The following is an 18,268-nucleotide window of genomic DNA, read 5'->3' as shown; positions in this document are numbered from 1 at the left end:
CATGGCAATTCGCCCAATAGGCTATCAAATTTTACATTCTGGTCTGTTGGTTGTGCTACAAGGAAATGTCATGATGTCAACAAAACTGACATGATTCATTGCCTGGGAAGCTTGAGAATGCTCAGCAAATTACTTAGAAATCTGTTCATAACATTTCTGTTCACAACATTTAATTTATTGTGTACAAGTCAAAAGTTTGGCCTGACATTGGTGCAAAAGGTAAGATCACAAGGTCAACACAATAAAGGGGAGTCTCTCTTAAAGGAGTTTGAACACACTACCCAAATATCACATCAGCCTAGTAATTACATCTGGTAAGATCATACGTGCAAAGCTTTTTTTTTTTTTTTGGCTAAGATTGGTTCACTATACTGAGTTTTGTGCATCTTCAAGGTGCATTAATGTGCTTACTAAATTGCTTGGTAATCTACAGACAGGCTGAATTTTCAACAATATAGAATGCATACAGATTTTGATATGATTAATCAATCATTATACTAATAATACACAAATATAGGGCTGTGACGGGTGCGTAGCCCACCTCACATGTTTAGCCTTACTATTGTGTTTGGTTTAATGTTTAATTTAGTTTAACATAATATGGTTTGTTACTTTTATTTAATCCCCTTATTACAAGAAATACACAGGACAAGTTTAACAAGTTAAGTTTATTAAAATCTTGAATGTATAGAAGGGTGCACACTTCTTATATTCCTTGCTGATTAACTTTACCTGAGTCCTAGATTGCTCTGGTCCATGGAGTGACGGCCGCATTCCATGTTGCAGCAGACAAAGGGAGAGGCGGTGCTTCAATCTCCTAATTTGTGCTGTGCCAGAGGAAGTTGGACTGTACCATCATGTTCTGAGTTAGAGGGGATATTTTGTGTTATGTCATTTAGGTTATCTGTTTGTTGGTTTGAGTATTTTCTTTTTTTTTGTATTTTAGGTAGATGATTGTATTATGTTAGGTATTATGGCGTATATTGTTCTGTGACTTGCTATTTTGTTTGAGTTTATTTGGTAAAGTTATTTGATATTTACCTTTACTTGGTTTGGTGTGTGCTAAATGGGTATTTATAGCAATGATGAGATGAGCAGAGGTTAGTCGGGGTTGTCCAGTCATAGTAACATCATGGGCAACTGACCTTAGTTGTAGTTTTTGTTATCTTGTTAACAGGGGAGTTATTTTTCTTTGATTGTTTAATTTTTGTTTTTGTTTTTTTGTTATTCCTTTGTATATACTTTGGAAATGATTTTCAACTTCCCTGTTAAGATTATTTTATTTGTTGGTTTAAATAAACCCTTCTCAGTTTGCCTACTACCTGTCCAGCTTGTTCTTGGCCCGATCACCACAAATGGTGGCAGCGGTGGGATCGGCCAGTAAAGGACAGTGTTGAGTAGTGGCAATATGGCTCCAAAGAAAGTGGCAAAGTTCAAACAACAAGATGAAGCCGTTTCGGTGGAGGAGTTGGAGGAAGAGCCTGCAGCAGTAGGAGGAGGTCCTCAGGTGGCTGATGACCCGGGACAACTGACTCTGCAGGACCTGGCAGAGATGTTTCGCAAAAATATGGAGGTTCAGCAACGACAAGAAGTCAGGATGGAGCGGGAGGCAGCTCGGCAAGAGCAACGTTGGAAAACAATGCAACATCAATTCAACCTTCTGAGGGAGGAAGTGGATTTTCGTACCACCCCTGATCCTGGAGGTTTGTCAGGACCTGACCAGCCTTCTGAAATGCCTGATAATCTGTCCAATGCCTCTGTGCCCCTTGTTCCAGATTCTGCTCGAGGTATGATTGAGCCCAAGTTGCAGAAATTGCAAGATTCAGATGACATTGAACATTTTCTCACCACTTTTGAAAGAATTGCTCTGGCCTGTAAGTGGGCAAAAAGTGATTGGGCCCTTAGGTTAGTTTCCTTATTGACTGGTAAGGCTAGGAGTGCCTTTGTGCATATGGACATTGAGGAGTCATTAGAATATGAAAAAGTTAAATCTGCCATTTTAAGCAAGTATGCCATCAATCCTGAAACTTACCGTCAAAGATTCCGCTCGTTAAAGATTGAGCCTGCGGAGTCTCCAAAAGAACTCTATGTACGACTTCGAGAACTTTATGAAAAGTGGGTGCAACCCAAGGGAAAGACTGTAGAGGCTGTGGGGGAAGTGATTATTTTAGAGCAGTATTTGAGAATGCTTTCACCAGAATTGCAGGTATGGGTAAGAGAACACAACCCTAGTACAGCTTGTCAGGCTGCTTCCTTGGCTGATGTTTTTGTAGCCGCCCTGTCTCGTTCACACTCTTAGGGTGTTGCTCATAAGGGAATTAGGGAAGATAGGAGTTCGTCAACCTATAGTCGAGGAGACTTAAAATTTAATTCTTCTAGTAAGAAGCCTAAAAGAGAAAATCAGTCTTCTGGGCCTTTACATCAGGCTAGTCAGGTGCCCATTTGTTATTATTGTGGACAGGAAGGTCATAAAAAGCCAATGTGACCAAAGTTAACTGCTAAAACTACTCAAATATGTTTTGTACCAAAAACAGGGGTAGGAAAGTTGTTGCCTCTGCCTCAAGGTCTGACCATTCCTGTGGAAGTGAATGGGGAAACTGTAACTGCATTGATAGACACTGGTAGTATGCAGACGCTAGTGGAAAGTCATTTGGTCCCAAAGCACTTAGAAGAGATTGAAGGTAATGTGATCATTAAGTGTGTCCATGGTGAGGAGCAGACTTACCCTACAGTTAAAGTGCAGGTAGTGGTACATGAGCTACCCTATTTATTGAGAGTAGGAGTAGTCGAAAAATGACCTTATCCTGTTATTCTAGGACAAGATTTTCCTTCACTGCTGAATTTGTTGCCTTTTAACTCTGCTTCTAGTATGGTGATGACCCGGGTGTAGCGAATTAACTCAAAGGGGGAAATATTAATAATTATTCATAACTCATTATGATTATTAATTATGATTAATTATGAATATGTAAATCAGTTAATCAGATTAACTGGATGTAGCTACATTAATATTACAATCAATTAACCTGTTTGTCCAGTGAACACTCAGTGTTGATTGTTTATTAATTCTAAGAAATGTTCATTTCCAGGTTATGGAAAAACAACATTCTTATTGTACAGCACTACTCAGAGCATGTAGTCAGGATCTAAATCACTTAAGAGGCAATTTATTAGCAGATGGAGTCAGAACCAAACATGTATTGTGCACAATCTTTATTAACTAACTCACAAACACATAACTAAACTAACAGACACATAACATACACGAAGGTCACACACACACATACATTGGTAAGAATGAGCAATGATATGATAATGAGAGTTGAACCGGAAGTGATACTGTTGATAGAGCTATAGGAAAAAGTCATAGACAATCTGGAAAAGAATCATCAGTTTCCTCAGTAATAAAACACCTTTGCTGACAAAGGTAAGTTTTACAAATCAATGCTAAATCGCTGTTTAGTGTTCAAATGTACGATACTTGCAAGATGCCTTTAGGCTGAGGAGCATCGGATCTGCCGGCTGGGTTGTAATCTTGATGGTTCGGTCTGAAGTTGTTGCCAGTATCTTCTGCGTTAGATGAAGTACTATGAAAACTTATAGATGAGCACATGGCTGGGTTGTAGGCCGAGGCCTGCAGGCCTAGGCCTACAGGCCTGCAGCAAGAAGGGGGTCTCTTCAGTCGTCCAGGAAGCAAGGAAAGAGAGGGAGTGGCATTGTTCACTGGCTTTTAACCTCTGGTCAAAGTCACACCTCTTAGTTGTTGACCGGACCAATGAAGATGTTGTATTTCCGGGCGATAACATGCCTCCTGTCAGGGCTTTTATGATCGAGCAAGATTTACTGGCTGAGTTTTGAAGAAGAACTATTAAAGATTCTTGTAATACTGATGTGTTGCACAGGTATGGACATACCGCATACACAAGCATTTAAATCTTCTCGATACGAACCCATAGACACTAAACATGGCATAATTGAAGTTACCTTAAATGTATCATAAAACATGCGAATACAATGAGTGCAATACAACAACAGCAATAATGGATACCATTTCCTAGGGATGTGCATGTTCATTTATAGAACGGTCTGTCTATAAACTAATGCAGGAAAGTCTGTGTTCTGTGGGGAAAATGCAGGAAAGATGCACGTTTCTGTGTCTCTTCTCTGCTCTTTCATGTGGCAACCACATTCTTTAGTGCAATAAAACTTGTAACTGAGTACTTCTCGGGGGATGGGGGACAGGCCCCAGAGTGCTTTAAACAATTATTGGTTACCTATAACAAATAATTGTGTCTGATTTGTCTCAGTCGTTACACGGGCTCAGGTTAAGCAGATCGCTGATGAATCTGAAACTCTTAAAGGTTTCCCATTCTTTGACTCTGAGTTGGAGGCTGGACCAATTAAGGTAAGGAAATCTAGAAGGCAGAGGAGGCAAGATAAGTATAGATACCTTGAAGCTGATGGTAAGGGAAAGGGTGGTAAGCTGGAGGAAGTGATTGGGTTTAAGGTTCCCAGTAATATGGTTGAAATGCAGAAAGAAGATCCTGTTGTGTCTTTGTTGTACCAGCAAGCTACTCTGACAAGTCAGGGAGAAGGTGAGAAGGCAGTAGGAGGTAGAGTAGGTGAGAGGTTTGTCCTTCAGGAGGAGGTGTTATATCGGCAACAGGGAGATAGTTTGCAGATGGTGGTACCTAAGGCAGTTCAAAATGTAGTCCTATCTTTGGGTCATTCCATTCCCTGGGCAGGCCACCTGGGTAAGCAGAAGTCTTTGGCCCGAATTAGGAAACATTTTTATTGGCCTGGCATTAGAAGAGATGTGGTAAAATTCTGTAAAACTTGCCCAGAGTGTCAGCTGACCTCCAACAGACTACCCTCTAAAGCTCCCCTTCAACCTCTTCTAGTTATTGGAGTTCCATTCGAACGACTTGCTATGGATATTGTTGGTCCAGTTGAGAACAGTAGAGCAGGCCACAGGCTTATGTTAGTGGTGAGTGATTACGCTACCAAGTATCCAGAGGTATTTCCATTGAGGACGATTGGAGCTAAGCAAATAGCATCCTGTTTGATTCAGTTGTTTTCTAGACTAGGATTTCCTAGGGAGATTCTTACAGATTGTGGGACCAATTTTACTTCAAAGCTTTTAAAGCAAGTCTATCAGTTGTTAAGTATTAAGGGCCTAAAGTCTACACCGTTCCATCCTCAAACAGATGGATTAGTTGAGAGATTTAATCAAACCCTTAAAAGTATGCTCAGGAAATTCATAAATGAGACTTTTGCTTATATTTGCTCTTTGCTTATCGTGAAGTCCCCCAGGCCTCAACAGGTTTTTCCCCTTTTGAATTGTTGTATGGCCATGATGTGAGAGGACCATTGTCACTGTTAAAAGAGACATGGGCCGGCCAGAAGGAACTAAGGGAAGGAAAAGACGTTGCTTCCTTCGTAGTTGCCATGTATGAAAAATTGCAGAAAATGACAAATTTGGCTCAAGAGCATATGGCAGAAGCTCAACAGAGACAAAAGTCTTGGTATGATAAATCGGCAAGAACTCTTCGGAAAGAATTTGTGCCAGGTCAACAAGTACTTGTAATGCAAAATATCTTAGCACTGTTGATCTATGTAAAGGTTACTGGCAAGTGCCTTTGAGTTCCCGATCTAAAGAATTCACAGCTTTTCGGACTCCTTGGGGCCTACACCATTTTAAGACTATGCCTTTTGGCCTGCATGGGGCTCCGCCCACCTTTCAAAGACTGATGGATCAGGTATTGCATGGCTTGTCTGATTTTACTGCAGCATACCTTTGACATTGTGATATTTAGTAAAACTTGGGAAGAGCATCTGAAGCATTTGCAGGTGGTTTTAAGACGTATTCAAGAAGCGGGACTGACAATCAATTCGGGTAAATGTGCCCTGGCAAAGAAAGAGACTGAATACCTTGGCTATGTCCTGGGAAATGGGGTCATTCGGCCTCAAGTGGAGAAGGTGCAAGCTATTGAGTCCTGTTCCCTACCTAAGACAAAGAAACAGGTGAGGTCTTTTCTCGGATTAGTTGGGTGGTATCGTCGATTTGTGCCCAATTTTTCTTCTAGAGCTGCTGCCCTAACAGATCTGATTAAAAAAAATGCCCCAAACCAGATTCAGTGGTCTGAGCAGGCCCAGAGAGCTTTCCAGGATATTCAAGGGGCTCTACAGGAAAGCCCAGTGTTGTACAGTCCCAGGTTTGATCAACCATTTGTTTTACAGACTGATGCATCAGGAGTTGGACTTGGAGCAGTATTACTCCAGGGAGAAGTGGGAAATCGTCATCCTGTGGCTTACATTAGCCGTAAATTGTTTCCTAGGGAAGTGCGTTATTCAACTATTAAGAAGGAATGCTTGGCGGTGAAGTGGGCCTTGGACTCTTTTAAATACTATCTTTTGGGCAGGCACTTCACTTTGGAGACTGACCATAGAGCCCTTCTATGGGTGAATAAAATGAAAGACTCTAATGCCAGGATAACTCGCTGGTACTTGTCTCTGCAACCCTATCAGTTTACGGTCCTCCATCGACCAGGCAAAGAGAACCTTGCTGCTGATTTCCTCTCCCGTCACGTGAGCGAGGAACCAGAGGTGGGGGAGAGTGTGACGGGTGCGTAGCCCACCTCACATGTTTAGCCTTACTATTGTGTTTGGTTTAATGTTTAATTTAGTTTAACATAATATGGTTTACTTTTATTTAATCCCCTTATTACAAGAAATACACAGGACAAGTTTAACAAGTTAATTTTATTAAAATCTTGAATGTATAGAAGGGTGCACACTTCTTATATTCCTTGCTGATTAACTTTACCTGAGTCCTAGATTGCTCTGGTCCATGGAGTGATGGCTGCATTCCATGTTGCAGCAGACAAAGGGAGAGGCGGTGCTTCAATCTCCTAATTTGTGCTGTGCCAGAGGAAGTTGGACTGTACCATCATGTTCTGAGTTAGAGGGGATCTTTTGTGTTATGTCATTTAGGTTATCTGTTTGTTGGTTTGAGTATTTTCTTTTTTTTTTGTATTTTAGGTAGATGATTGTATTATGTTAGGTATTATGGCATATATTGTTCTGTGACTTGCTATTTTGTTTGAGTTTATTTGGTAAAGTTATTTGATATTTACCTTTACTTGGTTTGGTATGTGCTAAATGGGTATTCATAGCAATGATGAGATGAGCAGAGGTTAGTCGGGGTTGTCCAGTCATAGTAACATCATGGGCAACTGACCTTAGTTGTAGTTTTTGTTATCTTGTTAACAGGGGAGTTATTTTCCTTTGATTGTTTAATTTTTGTTTTTGTTTTTTTGTTATTCATTTGTATATACTTTGGAAATGATTTTCAACTTCCCTGTTAAGATTATTTTATTTGTTTGGTTTAAATAAACCCTTCTCAGTTTGCCTACTACCTGTCCAGCTTGTTCTTGGCCCGACCACCACAAGGGCAAGTTCAATTCCTTCAACACAGTCCTTCGTGCAGCTTCCATCTGGTAAAATACAGAAAAACAAAAAAGCAAGAGGTTAAGCCACAGTAAAGGAATGGAACTCTCACTTAAATTTGCGAGACTTATCAAAATAAGCCAGGCTTTTCCTTTATCCACCTTGATGGAACACCCCCTGGGGGGTATGGCTGTCGTCCCAGAAGGAAGCCTTTTCTAAAGATGATGCACAAGAAAGCCCACAAACAGTTTGCTGAAGACAAGCAGACTAAGGACATGGATTACTGGAACCATGTTCTGTGGTCTAATGAGACCAAGATAAACTTACTTGGTTCAGATGGTGTCAAGCGTGTATGGCGGCAGCCAGGTGAGGAGTACAAAGACAAGTGTGTCTTGCCTACAGTCAAGCATGGTGGTGGGAGTGTGATGGTCTGGGGCTACATGAGTGCTGCTGGCACTGGGGAGCTACAGTTCATTGAGGGAACCATGAATGCCAACATGTACTGTGACATACTGAAGCAGAGCATGATCCAACATATTGGATTCCAACATGATAATGACCCCCAACACACCTCCAAGACGACCATTGCCTTGCTAAAGAAGCTGAGGGTAAAGGTGATGGACTGGCCAAGCATGTCTCCAGACCTAAAACCCTATTGAGCATCTGTAGGGCATCCTCAAACAGAAGGTGGAGGAGCGCAAGGTCTCTAACATCCACCAGCTCCGTGATGTCGTCATGGAGGAGTGGAAGAGGACTCCAGTGGTAACCCAAGAGGGTTAAGGCGGTGCTGGAAAATAATGGCGGCTCTGTGTTGGAGTGAAACTGAGACAGACTAAATCCAGAAGAACTGTGGCCGTGTCTCCAAGACGCTTGAAGAAACTGCAAAGCTGCCTGAAAAATGATGCCCAAGTGTACCTGGACAAAAGCTGTTTTAAATACAAAGGGTGGTCACACCAAATATTGATTTTATTTAGTTAATAGAAGTAAATTGATAAATAAAATCTATTTATGACAGTATTTTTGAAAGCATCCTCACTTTACAGTATTTTTACACAAGTGCCTAAAACTCTTCACAGTACTGTATCTTTGCAGGTCGGTTTCTTCAAGCGTCTTGGAGACACGGCCACAGTTTTTCTGGATTTACTCTGTCTCAGTTTGATCTGTTTCTTCGTGTAATCACAGACAGATTCAATGATGGTGAGATCAGATCTCTGCGTGGAGCACCGGCTGTTGTCAGACTCCTTGTGTATTCAAAAATCTCCCCCTGGATTATTACAATTAATGGCAAAATGAATGTTTGGAAATGTAAACTGATATTTCCTACTGATACACTACAGCAAAAGATATAAATAACTGGCTTAAAACCATTTTTTATGTTGGGGTGGGGGCGAAAAGACTGACGTGCCTAAGACTTTTAGTAATATGCACAGTAGTGTGTGTATATATATATATATATATAGTCAAACCAAAATTTATTCAGACACCTTGAACATTTCATTCATTAACACAGTTTATTCACTATACTTTAAAAAAAAATGGTAATAAAATATGAGAAGATCTCAGAGTTAAACTGTGTCAGAAAAAAATAATCTTAATTATGTCAGATAACACTTAAGCAAAACATGGTCAGGTCAAAGTGTCTGAATAATTTTGGGTTCCAAATTTTTATCAATATTTTACTGGTAGTCCACTGTTTGAAGAATTTTTGGTTATAATACGTCACAGTTTACTTTATTTTGCTATCCTCACTTACATAAATGAACTATAGTGTCCTGCACCCACTAGTAAAAATATATCAAAAATATCAAAAATGTCTGAATAATTTTTGGTTTGACTGTACATATGAGAACCAATTAAAAGTCAACTGATCAATATTTAGAATAAAAACACCATTTCATGATTCAGTATCAAACTTGCCCAAATATTTACTAAATTGTGTTCTTAATCCATCTATTGCACTGTCAGTTTTGTCTAAGGTGTTTTTCTTTATTTTAATTATACATTGATTTTAGATTTAAACTTAAATTTATCACTGTGATTTACCAAATTCCTCTTGAGGATTTAGTTTTGCTGAAGGTACAGTAAGTGGAACCTCCACACTGGATGACAGGAAGCACTCAACAGGGTGGCATGTAAAACAGTACATTGAAGAATAAGAACAGGTTAGGCTATCACTGCATTCATGTTCTTTTTTTTTCAACCTATACACTGAACAAATTATGAAATCTGACATATTTCTGTTAAGTACTTTTAATATCTAAAAAGATATTAAAAAGTAGATAAGTAGATAAGATAATAAAAAGATATTACCTTCTACTATGGTGCCACTTATCTACTTTTTAATATCTTTTTAGATATTGGAATATTTTAAACTCTCAACAATCAATTACAGTGTTCTAATTTGATTTGGTCCAACGTTTACGTAGTAAGATCCTACAAATGTCAAATAATTCAGATATAACCTGTAGCTGAGGCTTGGCATCACCCTCGGCTTGCCACGTCCTACAAAGTCCCTTTCAGAGGTCTGTGGAGGGTCTCCTCCAGAGCGTGCACGTTTCCTCTCCACAGCTGCGCTCTCTGTGTTGGAGTAAATATGTTTCTTGTGAGACTGATGTTGTTAAAGGTACTGGAACCAAAAGACAGGAGACTAGTGAAAGGAAAACAAAACATAGTGTGTTAGTAAGGTGTTAAATGAGCTTAAATGAGTCTTGGCATAGATTCTCCAAGTCTCTGTAACTCGGGGAGATGGAGCTCCATTCTTCCAAAATACAGTACTGTGCAAAGTCTTAGGCCAGATGTTGCTTTAGAAATTGTATAATGACCATATATAATTATTTCTCAGTCACTTTATTAGAATATAACCAGAAAATACAGTAAATTTGTATGCAGAATTAAAAAACAGAAAAAAATCAGTAAAAAATGACTTCTATAGGCTAAAGTGGCAAGTATTTAGTGACCTCCCGGAATCGGGAACACTTACCCTAACACCTGATGTACTCGCTACATCATAAGAAGAATGGCGTCTATGCTAATATTTGTCTCTCTCTGTTTATCCCGAGGTTTGCCGCAGCCTGCCAGATCCAGGCCGTATCCAGATGAGATGAAGGACCTGCGCCTAGACATGACGATAGCGCAGCCCTGATATTTCAACTAAATTATCCCCCGTGAAGGCCTCCTTCCCTTTCCTTTACCTATGTGTATATAAAACGTTATCAAAATTATTCCAGTTCGCATAGATCCGTGGACACAACTAATTTTTCTGTATTATGTGGACCAGACAAATAATTTGGCAAATATCACTTTTTTTAAAAAAAAAGACCAAGCTTCTGCGCACATACACACTCAAACACGCAAAGCTATAGACTAAACACGTAAATGAATGGCAAGAATGCATTAAAGGTATTCGTTTTTTTCCAGTAGGAAAGGTGTCATTTAAGTGGGTCCTAAAGTAATAATTAACAATTTTTACAACGGAAGTGATTCAATCAAAAACCAACTTTAGCTCGATAATAATTTTCCTATTGTCACTGTGAAGCTTCTTTGAAACAATATGTTTTGTTAAAAGTGCTATATAAATGAAGATGACTTGACTTGACCTGACCTCCCCTTATACTTGAGGAATAGCAGGAACCGGCTCTCCTAAACCTAAATGGAATGGAAAAGGACTGGAAGGCCAAGAAAACTTTTAAAATCTGATGAGAAGTTTCTTAGAAGAAGACATTTTGTTCTGAATTTTTTTTTTTTTTTACATTGTTTGTACATATTTCCTGTATTTTCTCTTTGTATCATAATAAAGACAAAAAATAAATATGGATAGTCATTAAAACATTGCTAAAACAACAAAGCTGGTGGTGGCCTAAGACTTTTTCACAGTACTGTATATTCACTGTATATTCCCTTATTTACACATGCCACAGAGCATGACAGGATGTTAATTTCTTAATTGCATCATGCAATATACCTTTATGAAATCTTCTGCACTCATCCTTCTTCCATATTCATCACGTTTTTACTTTAATTTGTCCCCCATGTTTCAGTTCAAGAGCCATGCATCTCCCCTCTTGGTAGTGGGGATCCTAGGAGTCAAGGTTATGTTTGGTGGCCACTGCAACGCAGACAGATACAGACAGACAGGTACAACAGATACAAACAGACAGATGCTGTATATATAGAGAGGTTGTGAGAGATAGACAGAGATAGATAGATGTTGGCTCTTAAAAGTGCCTTTGAGTTTTGTAAATCAGGTGTAGATAGGTTCGGACAGGTGATTCCTTTGACAGGATCTGCAGGGACAACAGAAAATGTTAATTATGTAATGTAGGCTAGCTATGTTAATATAAGGTTTAAAAAGTGTACCCCAATAGTGATTCCCATTTTCTTATAAATACTTCAATACTATAAAAAAATTCAAGATTTCCTATATCCTGTATGACTGTTCAATGGCGTGTAACATAAGTGTTGGGTTCCTCATCCCTGATGTAGCGTCTGGATAGATCCGGCGTAGTCAATCAACTTTGGAAATTTCAGAATGCTTTTAGCCTGCTGAACTGTGTTTGTAAATCTCACATCGGCCCCGGCCGGTCTGACAAAGACGAGCATTTTGGCACTTTCATGGACCCTCTGAGGTTAAACAGAGAACCCCATTTCCTAGCTCTTGAGACATCAAAGGGCCCCTCATGTGGACTAAGTGCCAGATCACATTCCAACACACACCACACTCACACAGACACACAAACATGCATTGAAGACTGTATGTGTAAGATATATAATTATATATAAATGTAACCGCCGTTGTATTGTCAAATTGCGTATAGTTATTCCCACTGTATAAGCTTAGCTAGGATTGTAGTGATACTAGTGTCATTTCCAACGGTTACATTTGACTGTAAACTATAACTTCTTTTATATGCTTCTCTTATGACAAGTTTAGTCTCATTGTAAAGCTTTCGTTATACTCTAATTGAAAATGTATGTCACATGACTGTAAAATGCATTCTTCTATTTTTAATGGTACTTTGAAGAAAATGTACTCAGATCTGACACTTCATAAACCATGCAAATTAGGTCATAAATGGAGACAAAGAAAGAGTTTGCCCGCCAAAATCGCACCCTCATCATTGGCTGATGTACCCCAGGAGGCGTTCTGGTCTGTTGTCCTTAAAACACAATGACACGCATCTCTCATTTGTCTCTCGATTGTCTCTCGCCATTTAACACCCGTCTCTCCCGGACGTCTCGGTGACCGCGCTTCCATCACGCGCCCCCTCTCTTCGGGACGACCATCTTTTGGCAACAGGTTTCTTTGTCAAACCCTCTTCATCCGTCGCCCGAAGCCTTCACTCTTCATCGTCTAGGAGACGGACTCTTTTTCTTTATTTTCCGGTTATCTTACTCTTAAGTTAAACCCTTGTTTGAAAATCCCGCCGAAGAACACCTTCTCGGAAAAGGACCAATCGCTTCAGCCGCACGCACCGAAACTCCTGCAGAAACACGAAACGACCACAGCACCTGAACCTATGCAAGTATAGAACCATTCTTTCCAAAGCGTTTTAAGCTCGATGTGTAAGCTGAGTTTCCTTGCTGGCTCTCAAAGGTTTTGACTGTTCGTAAGTTGCCATTCCTTTGATCACCTCTGTTTTCTTGACTTTACTTTCGCTTTCTATATATGTGTATTGTTTGTGTATGTTTAGTAGTATAGTCTCTGTATCCGTAGTTTCATATATTAAATACATTATATTCATGCTCGATTGTTTTTTTTTTTGCTCATGCAACAAACCCAGGTCACTTTAACGTTTCGATCCAGTATCCTTGCTTTACGCATTGATGCTAGAATAGGAAGTCTTTCTCGTGGCCAGAGAAAAACCTTCCTTTTATAATCGGCTATGAAGAGCTAACGGTTTGCTGGACAAACTAGTTTCTCTAAAGTATTATCAAACCAGAACTAATCATATATGTAATTGATTATAATTCGTTGTAATTAATTCACAATATATGTATAATTCCCTCTCGGGTCGGTATTTGTATTATAATTAATCATAGATCACAGCTCGGCCAGAGCCGTTGAGATGGTAAAACTGAATTTTCCTAACTGAATTTTTTAAAAATATAGCATTGTTTGTAGAATTAAAATGTGTCCGAATGTTTTTTGTGGTCTGTGCCATATAATTTCAGCCACAGCTTCAGCATTTGTTTATCGTGTAGGAGGGGGCGGGGCTTCAGATTTTAGAGAGCATTTGATTGGACAGAAAATTTGATGAGAAGCTGAAGTCTGCGGTGATATCATGAAAGTCCGTGATCCATTTTAGCGGAAATCCAGCGTTAGCGTCAGTTCTGGCAGATCACGTGAGTCAAGCTCGCATCAGCTGACTCCCAGGTGACTCACGTCTACTTATAGGAATACGACGCCTATAACAGCATCCATATATAAGCTCTTCAGTATTATCAGTAGTGATGGGAAACCGAGGCTTTCTGAAGCGTTTGAGGCTTTCATCAAATTGTGCCGAAAAACAGTTCAATACTCAAAGCTTTTAACACAGTGCACATTAGCGACATCTGGTGGTCAGACTTGTTTTCTCCACCATATATAAATCATCGCGGAGCAGATCTACAGTTTGAAAAAGCACGTGACCAAACAAAGCGTCGGTAATCTGTGACATACGGAATCACTCTTGTCTTGAATCAGTTCTCTCTAATCTAAACTAATCTCATCTAAATTAATTTGTGACAGTGAGACCACAACTCGTGTCATGTGTAACCTGGTCAACGGATTCACATATTGATCAATAATATAAACACAATACAATGATGAGATCATAATTGACGTGAGTAGGCTAGTTAAAAAAAATATATTTTGGGTGAGCTGTTTAACCCTTATGTTCTGTTCGGGGTCTCTGAGACCCCATTTTTATTAATATTATTAATAAAACATGATTAAACGCATTTTCCTTTTATGCATCAGGTGAAGCGCCAATTTTTTCAAATCAGCTGTCTCGACTTTCCGATACTGCATGACGTTCGAAGCTTCAAACGTCATCAATCACGTGGTATTGTCATTACGATACAAGCATCGGTACAGCGTGTGATACAATAGTGCTTTGAAAACTGCGTTGAAGCATCGGAGCCCCGGTATCAACCGTCCCATCACTAATTATCAGCAGCTATTGCATTCTCAGGAGCTAATTAAATGGCGAATTCGACAGGCAAAACAGCATCATCTCACTAGGAATTGTGCAATCGGGAATTTAGCGAGAGGGATTCGTTCCCCACATGGTTCCCTTTCGAAAGGGAACTCTACTCTGCGTTTACCACATTTGGGGAATGTCACACGTGAACCGATGTCTGAAAGCCAAGTATCAAACCACTCCAATCCTATTGCCCAGCGACAGCCTATGACATCATCATAGCGCGACCCAGAAGTATATAAGGAGCGCCTAGAGAATCAGTCAGTATCTTTTCGCCTTTCAGGACTGTTTTGTCTGATCGCGATTGTATCGAATCCGGTAAGGGAATCTTATATTATGCCTTACAAACGTTTCAGAGAATGTGTTCATCCGTGTCCCAGGTTTTGACACTCGATGTACACATTCTGGGCGTTTTCTGTCTGGGAGAAGAGCACACATAGACAGTGCTTGAGGGCGCTGTCCGTGTTTTTCTGTTATTTACAGTGAGCGTCTCCCTATCGGGACGCTCCGTTTTCATTTGGCACTCTTCTCGAGGCAAGAGGTGTCCGCATATGTGCCTGGTGATTCTGGCCCCGTTTGTGCTGAGGCAAAACGGCAGCTGCAATCACGGGGCTTGCAGGTGAGCCCGTTGGGAAGTTTGAGAGAGAGGTGTATTCTCTCTCAGCCCCCTTGGGGCTGACGAGGATGAGTTGTTGGATGACGATGACATTCGTGTTTGACGTCATTGTGTCCGGCAGCGAGCGCTCTTCTGGCTGCTGTATATGCGGAGCTGCTGGAGTTTGTGGGACGCGCTTCTGGCAGGCTGCAGCTGCCGTGAGGGCGCGTTAAGAAAGGGGCCGCACGCGGACGGCTTGACGAGCGGTTCCTTTCTGTCCATAGCTCTGCAGCTATTAATCAAATCTATGATTATAAACGCCAGCGGCGTCTGTGATCGATCCTCCAGCTGCAAAGGCAATTTTCATCTGCCCTTTCCTCTTCTTCTTCCGCCTCCTATATATATATATATATATATATATATATATATATATATATATATATATATATATATGTATTTATGTATATATATGTATATATTTTTTAACATATAACATGCTCAGATGCTTCTTATAGTCAGACTGATGGCTGGGCCCATGGTGATTATTTTTCTGACGGCCCGCTTTTCCGGTTTGATAATGAGAGGCTCTTTTAGGCTTAAAAGAACCCTAGATTCCATCCTTTCATGTAGAGAAAAAGGAAAATGAGGAGTCTTCGAGCCGCAGGAAGGTAAGCTGGTCTATATATATGTTTTAAAATGGGTCGACCTTGTTTTTCCTGTATAGATTTCCTGAGCATGTAGACAGCCAGGAGGCTGGTCCATCTCGAGCTGAGGCTCAGAGACAGGGCCAGAGGTCCAGTTTGACCGCTCGGGCGCCTCCTCCTTTTCGGAGCAAGTCACAGAGACGGCGGGACTCGAGGAGGAAGAAGCAGGTTTTAAGGGAGGTGATCGATCACATACGCCAGTAGCGTCGGTAATCGATTACCTCTCGTTGCGAGGGTGACTTTACATCTGCCCTCGCCTCTTCTTCCTCCGCCTCCTGGGGTTTGGTTTCATTTATCATACTCAGGCGCATCTTAAACAGTCAGGCTGACGGCTGGGCCTTTGATGAATATTATTCTAAAGGCCCGCCTTCTGGCTTGATAGTGAAAGAGGCTCTTTTAGGCTTCAAAAGAACCCTAGATTCCATCCTTCCTTGTTAAAGAAAAGGGAAAGAGGAGTCTTCAGTCTTCGAGCTGCAGGAAGGTGAGCTGGGTCTATATTTATGTTTCTAAACATGTTGACCTTGTGTTCCTGTATAGGTTTTCCTGAGTATGTAGTCGGAAAAAGTAAAAGGGGTTTTGGGCAAACTGAAGTTTGATAGGTTGGCTAGAACAATATTTGTGCAGGCCACAAAATGGCCGCCTCTTAGCCACCTGTTGTATAGAGTAGCTTCTCATCTGGTGTTTGCTAGAGTAAGTTTGAGTTAGCACTCGTCACTTCAGTTAGTATCTATGTCTAGGTCGGCCTTAATCGGCCGCCTGACATTGTTTGCTTGTTGAGCTTCGCTTTATTTCCTCTTATCTATGGAGATTCAGAGGTGGAGCCCAGGCATTTCTATGTGTGTGGCCCCGTAAGCCCACAGCTTAGCGGCCTAGGCTAGGACTAGGTTTAGGTGTTTATTGTTATAAACCACCCTTTATATTACTATCCCTTGTTAGGTTGTATAGTTCCTAGTTCTGGCCTTCTCCTGAGGGAGTTGTTAGGCCATATGCCCATTTTCCCCTTGTTTATGTAGGTGCAATGGCTGAGGTTAACAGCTAAGGTAGTAGGCTGTTATTAGCCTCCCTGATGCTGTTTTCTCAGGTGGTAGGCCCTTATCTTTGCGTAGATAAGTGTATGCTGAGGCCCCACTCTAGAACTTTATTCATGCTATGAATTTGTCTTTCCCCTAAGCCCCTTGAATTAACATTCAAGTTTGAGTTACGGTGCTAGCTTTTAATCTTCCGTTCTCTAGGGTTCAGCACAGATCTATAATTCTGTTTGGTGAGAGCATTTATCCTTTTCAGGATATCATGTATTTACAAAGCTTTGTTTGCTTTGGGTTCTAGCTTTTGCCCTACATGTATGTGAGCTTTACTCTAGTGCTGCCACAGGTTAGCACCTGTTCTTATAATAGTAGGCTTGTGTTAGCCTCTATTTAAGAGCATGGTGACTATTGTACTCCCCGGTTAGAGTTTGTGGTGTTTCACTGAGTGCATCACCTGTTGGATTGCACACTCAGGTTGAGTGTGGAGAACCTTGCTTTCAGTTTGGTTTCTGTTAGCTCCCGCTAGTTTGATCATTGCCACAACAGCTATATTGCATATAACTGTAGGAGTTGTAGGCTCCAATGGATTTAGCCTCCTTCCAGTTTAGCAGCTTGTGTTTACAAGTGTTGTTGGTGTATGGTCATGAGTTTTGCTCACTTAGTTTAGCACTGGCACAGGTCTATGCTCGTGTCTGTTTGAGGTAGTAGGCCTTTTGTAGGCCTCTCTTAGACCATGATAGCATTTCATTGTACCCCTGTAATTGTGTGAATTATAGTACATTGCCTGTTGGAATGTGTAGACTTAGCTCAGGTGGTGTTAAGCCTTCCATAACTGTTTGTTGGGTTTAGAGCTGGTCCCCTTTGAGCTTGGTCCCCTTTTAAACCACTAGCTGGCGCCACATGTTGCTGAAGTTGTAGGCCCCGCTAAGGCCTCCTTTCAGATTACATGTTGCCACAGTTCTGTGTTGGTTTTGTATGACCCATCACCGCCACTGGCCACGCCCGTCTCTGCTAAGAGTAGGCCCTAGCTAAGGCCTCTTGCAGAGTATTGTGGTGGAGTGTGTACTCCTCTTGTTTTAAGAGTAAAAGGTGTTTTTACTGAGTACATGGCCTGCTGGCTGGTGTGGTCATGATTGCCACTAGCTGGCGCCACATGTTGTTGAAGTTGTAGGCCCCGTCAAGGCCTCCTTTCAGTTTACATGTTGGCACAGTTCTGTGTTGGTTTTTGTATGGCCCATCACCGTCATTGGCCATGCCCGTCTCTGCTAAGAGTAGGCCTTAGGTCAGGCCTCTCGCAGAGTATTGTGGTGGAGT

Source organism: Ctenopharyngodon idella, chromosome 8 (assembly GCF_019924925.1).
Source record: "Ctenopharyngodon idella isolate HZGC_01 chromosome 8, HZGC01, whole genome shotgun sequence".
In the NCBI taxonomy this organism is placed as follows: Eukaryota; Metazoa; Chordata; class Actinopteri; order Cypriniformes; family Xenocyprididae; genus Ctenopharyngodon; species Ctenopharyngodon idella.
Note: the sequence above shows the minus strand (reverse complement) of the source record.